The sequence below is a fragment of the Apodemus sylvaticus genome, chromosome 3 (assembly GCF_947179515.1).
Source record: "Apodemus sylvaticus chromosome 3, mApoSyl1.1, whole genome shotgun sequence".
In the NCBI taxonomy this organism is placed as follows: domain Eukaryota; kingdom Metazoa; phylum Chordata; class Mammalia; order Rodentia; family Muridae; genus Apodemus; species Apodemus sylvaticus.
The window spans coordinates 118,567,856-118,579,992 of NC_067474.1; the positions used below are offsets into that span (position 1 = coordinate 118,567,856).

At 43.8% G+C, this 12,137-nt stretch overlaps 1 protein-coding gene across 3 annotated transcripts in view; it reads left to right on the forward strand.

Annotated features, from left to right (window-relative positions):
- The first annotated feature begins 9,998 nt into the window (after positions 1-9,998).
- Oma1 (OMA1 zinc metallopeptidase) overlaps positions 9,999-12,137 on the forward strand; it is a 52,779-nt gene continuing 50,640 nt past the window's right edge. For 2 of the 3 annotated variants that reach the window (XM_052176875.1, XM_052176877.1), the window contains exon 1: positions 9,999-10,074. The gene's annotated coding sequence lies outside the window, so the exon portion shown is untranslated. The remainder of the gene's footprint in view (positions 10,075-12,137) is intronic. The other variant, XM_052176876.1, reaches the window with a different exon arrangement.

Sequence of the window (12,137 nt, forward strand, 5' to 3'; positions counted from 1 at the left end):
GCTTACAACTGTTTGCATATCTAGTTCCTGGACCCCTAATGTTGTCTGCAGGAACCAGGCATGTACACAGTACACATACACACATGCAGAGAAAAAGCCCATACAGATAAAAAGTAAGAGATTTTTAAAAACCTGACAAATAATAGATGTGAACAAAAGCTTCGAAGTCTTTGGTTCTTAAGTCTGTTCTTATGCCTGGTGTGGTGGTCTGAAAATGGCTCCCATAGACTCACAGAGAGTGGCACTAATGGAGGTGTGGTCTGTTGGAGTGGGTGTGGCCTGTTGAATGATGGATGTCACTGGGGATGGGCTTTGAGCTTTCCAAAGCTCAAGCCAGGCCTAGTAGCTCACTTTTTCTGTGCCTACCAATCTGGATGTAGAACGCTTAGCTACCTCTCCAGCACTGTGCCTTCCTATAAGCTGCCATGATGATAAGGGACCAAATCTCCGAAACTGTAAGCCAGTCCCAGTTAAATGCTTTCCTTTATAAGAGTTGCCTTGCTCACGGTGTCTCTTCACAGCAATAGGCACCCTAACAAAGACACATGGCTATGTGTTTGTATGTGTTGTCCTTCTGTGCTCACACTTACAAGTGAGCAGTCATGTCATACTACTTAGACCCAATTTCAAATAATGGATCTGGAATTTTATAACAAAAATCCCCAGCCCTGGCAGCTCCACAAGCTAAGACTCTCAGTTCCATTATGCCAATTAAGGAGACAATAATAACAAGGGACAGAGAAATAAATGTAATCAATGTGGGCATGATGGGGGTGGGAATACAGAGGTTTTATGATCCTCAGGTCTGTCTTTGGAATATGACAAGAAATTTACTTAATTACTTATTTGTTTATTTATTTTAAAATAAGTTACCCTAAAACCTAGTGATATTAAATAAGTTACCTGTTAAGTCTCAGGGTTCTATGGATTTCCTTAATGTTGTCCCTGAACTCTTTTTGTCGTGGAAAGTATACTGCAACACCATTAGGTTCCCAGAAATTAGTGAAAGTTCTTGTCTATAGCGTCAGCTCTTCTTCATGTATCCCATAAGCACTCAACGGACTTGTCTAGCATCCATCTACAACATCTCAAGATAGCAATGCTAAATGATGAAGGTAGAACCAGTTTGTGGTGGTGCACACCTTTAATCCCAGCACTGGGGAGGCAAAGGAGGGTGGATCTCTGTAGGAGGAATGGTGATGATCACCTATATGTAAACTTTGGGAGCTGTCCACTGGCAAAGGGATCTCTTACAGGAGGACCTAATTGAGGACTGCCCGAGAGACCAAGGATTGATGCAGACAATGCCAGCCAATTGGAACTGATGTTTAGAAGAGATGCTTTCTTGGGACCAATGGGGCGTGGGTGGAGGGTATTAAAGGAGCTTGCAACAGCTGTCGGATGAGCTTGCTGCAATGTTTCTCACCTGCTCCTGGAGTCTGTGTCACTGATTCTGAGGGTCAGCAGCAGCAAATAGTCCAGGGCACAGGCAGCAGATCTCCATGAATTTGAGGCCAGCCTGGTTTAAGCAAGTTCCAGAACAGTTAAGGATATATAGGAAACTCTGTCTTCAAAAAACAAAGCAAAACAACAAAAAAAGATGAAGGTGGAAACTGTAAGAGTTCTTCAGGCCAAACTCCAGAATAACCAATACCTCTGCCATACTCTGTCAGCTAAAACAAATAGCAAGGCCAACATGAAGTCACTGTCCTGACAGAACTGACTGGACCTCTGCAAGTAAGTAGCAGTGGCAGCCAGTGCAAAGAGATTTGGCTGGCAGGACATGACTGTGAAGGGAAGATGTTAAGATGTTTTTGTGTTAAGATGTCATTTGTGATAGTTTGACTTTGTATCTTTGGATTAATCTGACATGGATTTTAAATTTAAGAAGGAGGACATGGACAGCTACTGATTCAAAATATATTTTTGTTAAAAAGAAATATATTTTGTTCTCTTCAGAATGCAGGTGATATGGAGGGGCAAATAGACCAGTACATGGGGAAGGGGTGGGAAGAGAAGACAGGAAGATGTGGAGAAATGGATAATTAACATTAGGATACTTGAAAAATATGGAAACCTGGACAAATTTCTTAAATATGTGCTTAAATGGAGTTACCCAACACTGGAAATTTTCTTTCCAAAGTCACAAGTTGCCAAATAAGCCACTCTACTAGTACGGGGTATTCTCCTTGAGTGGTTGGACTTGGGACGCCCAGAGATCCCGCAAGTACATTGACATTGCTCTTGGTTTCTCACCAGAACTTGATGATAAGACCCTATTGCAAAAGATATCACATGTTTTGATGACAAAACTTGGAGAAATCAAACTGCATTGACCTAGAAATCCTTTCCTGTTGGTTACCTTTCATAGTCCTGGACTGCTGGGGGGAGAGAAGCCACCAACAATCTTGTGTGGCAAGTGGACCATGCCACCCGACAGAAGAACTGGTAAGGTTGAAGGAGGTTCAAAAACCCCAGGAAAGCTCATCACTGAGAACAGCAGGCAAGGAACCAGCTCCCAGCCAGGTTCTACCTGTCCTGGAACACATGACCATAACACCCTACTGAGAGGACCATTGCGTAGCATTAAAAATCTGGAGTTCTCCATGTGAATGAGGAATCTAGATAGGTACAAGTGTTCACCCATTGATCTTCCCTTCCTGGGCATTCCTTCCTGCAAAAGGCATTTAATCCTAGTTCACCCTGAGTAAGATGTATGCATTTGCATCTGCCTTAACAATCAAGCAGTTTGGACAACCAAGGACCAGCCTCCTTCATCAAGGATTGTCTCCTTCATTAAGGATCACAGGGGACTTGGGGGGGGGCTTCATTGTAAATAGCAGTGCCTAAATCTCTCAGAGAAGGCCTTCTCTCTTCCAGCCCCTCTGTACTCTCAGCACTCACTTAGAACCAGGCTCTCAAATACTCGAGGTCCCCAGTGGTGTCTGGGTTCACAGGAGATTGAGAACTGCAGCGTCCGTCCCAGACCGCCTCGTTTCTCTTTCAGGGAAACACCAAACACAGGCTGGGACCCCTATCATGCATAGGCTGTGTTCTGCCTCCTCTGAGCGGCTTGTTGGTGATACTCCCAGCACACAGCAGTAAGTCAGACTCACAGCCCAACACAATCTTACCCAGGTATGAGTCTGAAAGGCATAATAATGACCAGCCATGTGTACGACAGTGGCATGAATGTCATGGGGGCAACCAGTCTGATTGGATTTAAGGTCTATTGTACAGAAGAAAAGTCATGCCTCATACTATAAGCCTAACTGAAAAACCGGCTAAAGCGCTCATAGGCTCTAAAGGTGAACCTACCATTAATTGACATGCTATCAAACTGTCTTCTAATTACATTTCTCTAAACCTATAGATTAGGGCATCTGTCACTTCTAACCAGAGACGTGCCTGTGAGGTAGCCACCCACCTGGTTAAGACTCAATCTTGTTGCCTTTTTCTCCATTCTACTCTCCTGCCTCAATTCCCCACTGAGAGCTTCTAATGAAGCTAAAGGATGGTGAGTAGTGCTCTATAACTTCTTCCATTCTGATAAGTGGACCACAGAGCATCTTATTTTATTCGCCAGGGGAAGACAAGGCTTTGGATGACGTGTTGCTGGGACACCTGCATCATAGGAAGTTTGTTTGAAACGTTCACATATTAAAAGACGCACATGTCACAGATATTTTAAAGGGTCTAAGAAGCATTCACATCATCATAGCAAAAATTGTTCCATGAGAGGCAAGAACCAAGAAAGCCATGATTATTATTGCCCCAGAAGCCATCTTTGTCTGGCTTGTTCTGGGGATGAAATTCCTTGGATTCCTGGTGGGAAGAGGCATACTGAGGGTTATGTAATTGAGAATATGAAAAATCTGGGATAGAATAAGGAAAGGTAGTAATCATGAAATACCAAAAGTGCCCCCCAAAAGAGTAAGAAAACCAAAATGAGTGCCACGAACGGTCCCAGCCAGGAACTATCAGATCCAAGGGGGAACTCTGGATATCTGGAGAGGAACAGGTTCCAGCGAGTGACAAACAGACACAACCACAGAGGCAGTTTGAATCTGAATGTATTATTCTGGGCATCCCCTAGTCCAGTCAAGTTAACATCTCAAATTACGCATCACATTCATCTGTCAAAGCTTCGGTTTTCTCGGGCAGTACAGGGTGTTTGCCCATCATCCGGTTGGCCAATTGGTGCATGTGGTTAAACTGCTTCTTCATTGTGGCCCCTGCTGTCATCCTAGCCCGGGAGCTGGGGAAGGACAGCTCCTGCGCCTAGCCTCTCCAGCGAAAATGGCGGCATTGCAGAGCTTGGGAAGCCACCTAGGTCGTGCTATCCTCCCAAGAGCACCTCCACCTAGTCCATCTACTGCATTCTTCTCTGTGCCATGCCCAGGGCCGCTTTAGGCATCCGGTGTCCAGCTCCGGCTGCAGCCCCCTAGCCCCAGCCCGTAAACTAACTAGGGAGTATCTGTGAGTAAAAAGTATGAACTGTATCCTGAGTCACACCTGGATAAGCTAAAAATGTTTTTGTCAAAGACTCCCTAAGTGGGGTCTGTCAAAGTCTTTAACAGACATTGGATCTTTCTATCCAGGTAAGCCTGGGTGGAGACAGCCTGTCTGCTTAACAAACAAGGTCAAGAGTTAAAGGTGGAACAGGATTAGCTTGTTTATGGATGTCCCTGAGGTATCTAATTCAGTTGCAAATTAGCAACTCAGAAGCCTGGCCTCTGGGGTGGGGGAGGTAGCTTTGAGCTATGCACCAACTCAAATGTAAATTCTTTCTAATTTGCCCAACACCCACCAGTTTGGCAAGGACCTCTTATAAGGTTCCTCAAATGTAAATATCTTCTAATCTGAGCCTATTGCCCAAATCCACCAGTCTGGCTGGGACTTAGTATTAGGGTTGAATAACAAAAGGAACCTATAATTTTAGGATTCCTGGAAAATTCTACTGCCTGCTATTAATGCTTTTTATACCATATCTGGAGCCATATTTCATATATATCCTGTTGGGAGGTAAATATAATTACATAAACAATTGGAACAAAGCATTGCAGAATTTTTTGGCTACAAGATGGATTCGTTTACATCTTAATTTGTTTGGTTTTTCTAGGTCCTGGTTACTAGGAAGGAGGAGAGTTTTAGAAGTATAGTAAACTGCCAAGTGAGATTTTCGGCTTCTAAATAGAGGTGTTCCGCAAAATCCCAGGAGACATTTCTCGCCTCAGCCTGTAAAATTTTGTTTTGCAGGTTTCACTGTGGCCACTGCAGCAAATGAGAGGTGAAAAATACCGATCAATTTATAAAATAGGGTCCATCTTTGTATTTAAGAGGTTAAGACATCCTTTGTAAGACCCCCCAAAATTGAAAGTGCCCCAGCACCCCATGCCTCAGAAGGCGACACCCATATCACTCACGAGAAATGGTTTTGATGAAATAGCATGAGTATTTCTTCTATTCCAGAGCTCTGGGGTCCACAGCCGTACACTGCACAAGGGTAGAGGACTGTGGGACCATGTGCAACTGAAGTCAGGGGTATTTAAAGGGGGAAAATCACAAGACAAGGGTTGGAGGACACAATTCACAAGGCAGGGGGTGGAGGGCAAAATTTGTACGGAATGGGGAAGTACAGAATGAGGAAGTCAGGCAATAGCTTATGCCTTAAGGAAGGTTAGAGATTATCTGGAGCAAATGTCCTTGGGCATTGTATAGTTAAACTTTGGAACTAGAACTGGGTGGGCTATCTTTCTCAAGCTGAAAGCAGAAAAACAAGTTACTCTGTGCTGGGCTAGTTGTTTAGAGGTCTAAAAACATTGAGTTGGGGGTCTCTTACCTTTTGTTCCCTCAGAGGAAAAAAATGAATGGTTTTTAGCCTTTTGTTTCTATAGTCAGTCATGTCTTTAAGACTATGAGACTGTAACATTCAAAAGGGTAAGATTAGGTCTTTTGGGGGTCTTTTAATCTAGGTAGGACAGGTCTTTATTCACCCTGAGAAGTTGTCACAAACATCAGAAGATAGTTATAACTTTGACAAGACTCACCTATTAGCATTACTTTGGCTGCTATTTATTTCTAAACATCCTAAGTAGTACAGATTCTAATAGCCACACGTTATAGATCTGATCTGAAGAAGTAAGCTATGGGTCTGAATGATCCCTAACTTTTAGGTGAGGATTCCCAATGTTGTGCTTTGTTATAGGACCATGTATGGGACAATTCCCAAGCTGAGATCAACAACAATAAGTCTCTTTGTTCGGGGATATTTTATCCAACATTTCATGGATACATAGAAATATGAATGAACATACACGTTCATTTAATAAGGACTTAAGGGTTATTGATTCAGGCAGAGAACAAAGCCCTGATATTGGAAGAAAAATAACATTATTGACTGCTACGTCAAGAGTTACCCAAGGTCTACCATGGCTTGAGTGGGTGTTTTGTCAGGGTACCTCAGGCAGAATCAGTCTGTAATAGCAGCCGTCACTGAAGCTGAAGGCCCACTCTCCCTTTGGAAACCTGTGCTCTGTTCAGAGTACAGATTTTGTCAGACGTGAATGGGGACTTGTACATCATACCCCTTCCTCTAACATTCAGAAAATATCACCAAAGAGGAGGTGGGAGGATTGTACAAGTCAGAGGTCAGAGCAGACTAGAACAGTATCATCTAAATATGACAGGACTACTGTATTTACAGCAGCTGTAGGAGCCTACGTAAGACTTGCAGAAGGTCAAAGCCAGTCAATGGTCTTGCATGGAGTGGCAAGGGCTCAGATGAAGACCACTGACTCTGCATGGGAGCTATTAATGGCTGCTACTAGAGAAGGGAGAGACAGGTTTTATTTTTTCAGGGTAAGTGGAGGATGTTCCCTGGTAGGCCAGTCACTCATTGGGTTGCTCCCGCCCCATATGTACATATGGCCCACATTTATTAAACTCAGTGGATTACTGAAAAAAAAAGAGGGCATGAAATTGTGAAGGGAATATGGGGGTGGGATCTTGGATGAGTTTGGAGGGAAATGGAGGTGAATATAATATACATTATGGGCATATATGAAATTCTCAAATAACAAATCTTATAAAAAACAAAACCACCACCACCACCACCAACAACAACAAAATAGAGCTGAAGTCCTTTAAGAAAGATAAGCTTATGAAAGTGACCAATGTCAGGGCTGGAGAGATGGCACTGGTTAAGAGCACTGCTGCTCTTTCAGAAAGGCCCTGAGTTCAATTCCAAGCAACCACGTAGTAATTCACAGTTGATGCCTTCTTCCAGTGTGCAGACTTACACGTGTACAAAACACTTAGATAAGGAAATAAATATTGATAAAAGGGAAGTGACCAATATTAGATAAAGACTGGACCCTCATGTTCATCCATGACCAAGATCTACATGTGAGAAACGCAGCATGTAGCCGGGTGGTGGTGGCGCATGCCTGTAATCCCAGCACTCTGGGGGGCAGAGGCAGGCAGATTTCTGAGTTCAAGGCCAGCCTGGTCTACAGAGTGAACTCCAGGACATCCAGGGCAACACAGAGAAACCCTGTCTCAAAAAAACCAAATCCAAAAAAAAAAAAAAAAAAAAAAAAAAAAGAAAGAAACAAAAAAGAAAAAAAAAAAAGAAACACAGCATGTCTAACATATAAATGAAGCAGTTGGCAGGCTCATAAAATATTGCAACCAGGCATCACTGAGCTTCTGACCTGTCTGAGTCTCTCCCCTCTTTCTTGTTCTCCAGTTTTTTCCTTAATAAATCGCCCCTGTTTCTATTACTCACCATACATCTCTGGTTTAGTTCCTTGTTCTGGGACACATGAACCTAGAAATCCCAGAACATGCTCTCTGGTGTTCTATACTCACTGCTAACACTCAAGAGGTCTGATCATGACACAGATGCCACAGTCATTTATGCCCTACAAGTAACCCCTGTAATGACACTGGCCTACAAAAAAAGACTTGAGTGGAATAATTTTGCTTGTCTGTGATGGTCCTCACCATCCAAGAGGAGGCCCAGAATTGGACACCTCAGGAAAAGGCAGGTGTGATGGTTTGTATATGCTTGGCCAGGGAGTGGCACTATTTAGTGGTATGGCCTTTTTGGAGTAGGCATGTCACTGTGGGCGTGGTCTTAAGACCCCACCCCCAACCCTAGTTGTCTGGAAGTCAGTATTCTTCTGCCTGTAGCCTTCAGGAAGATGTAGAACTCTCAGCTTTTCCTGTACCATGCATGCCTGCCTGGATGCTGGCATGTTCCCACCTTGATAATAATGGACTGAACCTCTGAACCTGTAAGCCGGCCCCAGTTAAGTCTGTATAAGACTTGCCTTGGTCCTGGTGTCTGTTCACGGCAGTAAAACTCCAACTAAGATACCAGGCAATAACCTATAACTAAACTTGGTTCAAAGTTACCTTTTTTTTTTTTGTTTTAACCAAACTTTAAAATGCCAAATCAGGTCAACGTTGTTTGGTTCTTTGTTTTGAGGCATGGTTTACACACCCTTAGTTTGCCTGGAGCTTGCCTATGTAGTTATGCCTGGCCTTGAATTTGCTAAGTAGCCTTATCTGGCTTTGAATTTGCAGGCATATTCCTGCTCCAGTCTCCCGTGAGCTGGGACTAGAAGGGTGTGTATCATTATACCCAGAAAATATCACTATCTTTAAATGAATTTAAGTATTGGTAGGTTACTACTAATTATAGCATGCTGAATGCTTGCCCCAATCTCCTTCCCTTCCTTTTGGCTTTCTCTATCTAAGTTCTCATCTTATTTTTGTTGTGTTTTTTAGTTTTTGAGACAGAGTCTTACTCTGTAAATCATGCTGTCCTAGGATTGACCATGTTTTGAATTCAACATCACCTTCCGGTCTCAGCCTCTTAAATGGTGGGATTAAAGATACAAACCACCATGCCTCCTTTGAGTTTTAAAATGTTAAAGTTCTTTCCAAAGTTCTGTTTCCCAACTTCTATGTTCTCTTAACCCAACTACTCCTTTCCTCAATGGTATCAAAAGTCCGAGTCATCTCTTCCTTGCTGGTGATTCCTAGAGTTCTAGTCCCAGCTCCCATTGGCTTGTTGAACCATTTTCACTCTTATGACAGCTTATAAATATTTCCACAGCCCAGCTAGCAGATGTGACGAATTGAATAAGCCTGAACCTTCAGTGTAGCCATGCTCTGTCCACCTTTTCAAGCACTACTTCCTGATGTCTTCATTGCAGTAACTGTATGATATTGAACCACCATGAAGTGTCTGTCATACATGAGATAAATATTTATTGAATACATGAATAATATTTTTATCTTTGATGTGTCTCCTAGCGAGTCTATTAGAAAACCAGAATAATTCATATATTCACAAAGCATCAGTTTTTGGCTGTGATGGCTAGCTGCAGATCCCATGGAATCATGTCTACCAGTATCCACACTCCTTTGCAAAACATTCCCACAATGAAATCTGGTCTTAGGTCACTCCAGGAACTGTTAGCATGAATACTGTTGACTACTTAAAGTTTGGTGTCCTAAAGCGATCATGTTGAAACAGACTTTCGTATTTAGTCTTATTTTTATGTGCCCTTTTCACTCTAGGACTGAGGGATGATTGCCAATAAGTAATTGGAATGCTAGAATTAATGTTATACCTACAATCAAAACCATCAGCTCAGTGTAGCTTCAAATCAAGACATCTTATTTCTCTAGCATATCCTGGAATCGCTTTCTTTTTGGGCAGAACTGGTGTAGAAACTACAACTGGCACGGTTTTGCCTAGATCCAACACAGCCATGCCAAGAACCAAGGGAGTGTGTAGTTCCTGGCAGGTAGCTTAAACTTGGGCTATCCTCCTCCAACCACACGGGGGCGCGACGGCGCCACAGTCCGCACAGCCGCGGCTGACCAGGAACCGCTCTGGGATTGGGGAAGCCAACTAGCTCTCACAAGGGCGGGGCAAAAGGCGCCCGGGAGGTCCCAAGGGCAGGAAGTGAGGAGGCGGGGCTTGGAGAAGGTGTGCGTCTGCGCGAAGCCGGCTGCGGGATCCCGCTCGGGCTGCGGCTAGAGTGCGCGCTCACGGTGACGGCTCGGCGTTCTTCCAGAGCGGGGCGGGGAGGGCGGAGATGGGGAGCGGGGCCCGGGGCGTTCGGGGACCGCGGTGGGCGTGGGCCGTGCCGGAAGAGCGCGTACGGCCCGGCGGGTAGAGCTTTCTGGAAGTTTGCCTCCCGCCTCGGGTGGTGGGTTCCTCCTGAGCAGCGCTTCCTCCAGGCGTCGCGGGCCTGGACTGCGCGCGTCTCCCCTCCGCCTCGGCGCTCGTCCTTGTGCAGGGAGACACTTGCTCTCCCGCCCCAGCTCGCAGCGTCAGCGCGGTCGGAGCAGTTGGTTTCCTCAAAAACTTGTATTTAAGGACCACTTCTTATATTATTTACATACCGCCTGAGGTGTGACGGGGAGCAACTGTGCTGGGGCAAACCCCCGTCAGAAAGTCCCAGGAGATGAAAATCCCACTTTTGGAATTTAGTCGCCTCCTAGCGACTCTTAAGGTTTTGGAGCTCTCCTAAAAGGATTTAACTCCCTAGCCAAGATGCAGGGGTGCTGTGTGACATTTGGAAACTTGAGAGCCAACCCTGATAACTTACTTTTTTTTTTTTTTTTAAGAAGCCGTCCATCATGTGTACTTAGCTTGAATGATTATTTTAAAGTGCATGTCCTATTTTTGCCAGTCTGACAGCTGTTTCCATAGAAACTAGAGAAGAAATAGTAATTTTCAGTACGAGTTGTTAAAATGTCTTCTAGCCATCAGCTGTGAGTGCCAGTGAGCGCGCACGCACCACTTGCTCATTCTGAGATGGCACTTGAAGAACTAAGGGTTTGGAATGTTCTTAGAGGCTAGCAATCCAAATTGCTTAATTTTCTCACATTAATTTCCTAATTCCTCAAGTGTGCCAGCTAGGTTTGTTGGCCTGCCACAGTTCTTTGAAGAGCACACGTCAGCCCCTAGTCCTTTCTTAGGTGCTGTGTAGTGTAGTGACTGGCTCTTTGGAAATGTAGAAACAGATTTCTTTCTCCATTTAAAACAACAACAACAACAACGTTTTAAGGATGAATTAGTGATTACAGATTAACAATTACTGTCCTTGTTCTGGATGGCACTTGATTGTCAGTGGTGGAAATGATAACGATTTTAATTATGTGTCTAGTGTTTGGAGCTTTTGTTTTTACCTTCTATTGATAGACTGGAGTGAGCAGTTTCCTCATGAGCAGCTCTGAGCAGTGTGAATAGAGCGCGTGGGCCTTGGATGAGAGTTTATTTTCTGAGGGGGCTGTCTATAATAGATGTTCTGTAGTTTTGCAGTGGATGAAGGAGGCTTGGAGAAGGTGCCTGTGGGACTGGGAAGCTGGAAGCAACATTAGAAAGTTTATCGAAAGCCTCACAGAAAACCAGTGGAAATTATGGAAGAGTTTGCTTGGCTTAGGAGTCACAAAGTAACATACCCTGCAAACATTCAAATTGCCCAGACAGAGGAGATACTGGATCCCTCAGAAGCACCATTCTGCCCCCTAAACCACACGCAGGCCTTTTCTAAGGTTTACATCTGTATCTATTAGTGTGTTTTGTCTTTTCTAAATTTACAGAGCGGGCAGGCATTTTTTTTTGTTTGTTTTTTTTTTTGTTTTTTTGTCTTTTCTTGACTTTATATCTGCTACACAGAGTGGCATCCAACTTGTAGCATTCACTCATATAATGCATTAATGAATCAATGAGTAAAACAATCCTGAACCGATGAGATATGTGAATGTTTGGTTAAAGATAATCAAGTTTTATTAATTTGGTTGGCAACATTTTAAAATAGGTAAATTTTTGTTTTTTGTTTTTTGTTTTTTGTTTTTTTTGGTTTTTGTTTTGGTTTTTTTGAGAAAGGGTTTCTTTCTGTAGCCTTGGTTGTCTTGGAACTTCCTCTGTAGACCAGGCTGGCCTCGAACTCACAGGGATCCCCACTAGCTTTTGACTCCTAAGTGTTGGATGCCCCATCGATGCACCATTACCGCCCACCTGGTTGGATTTGCCTTTCTTAAGGATTGCTTTAGGTTCATTGGCGGAGGGGTTGGTAGTGGACTAAAGTGAGATAGTTAGAATGTAG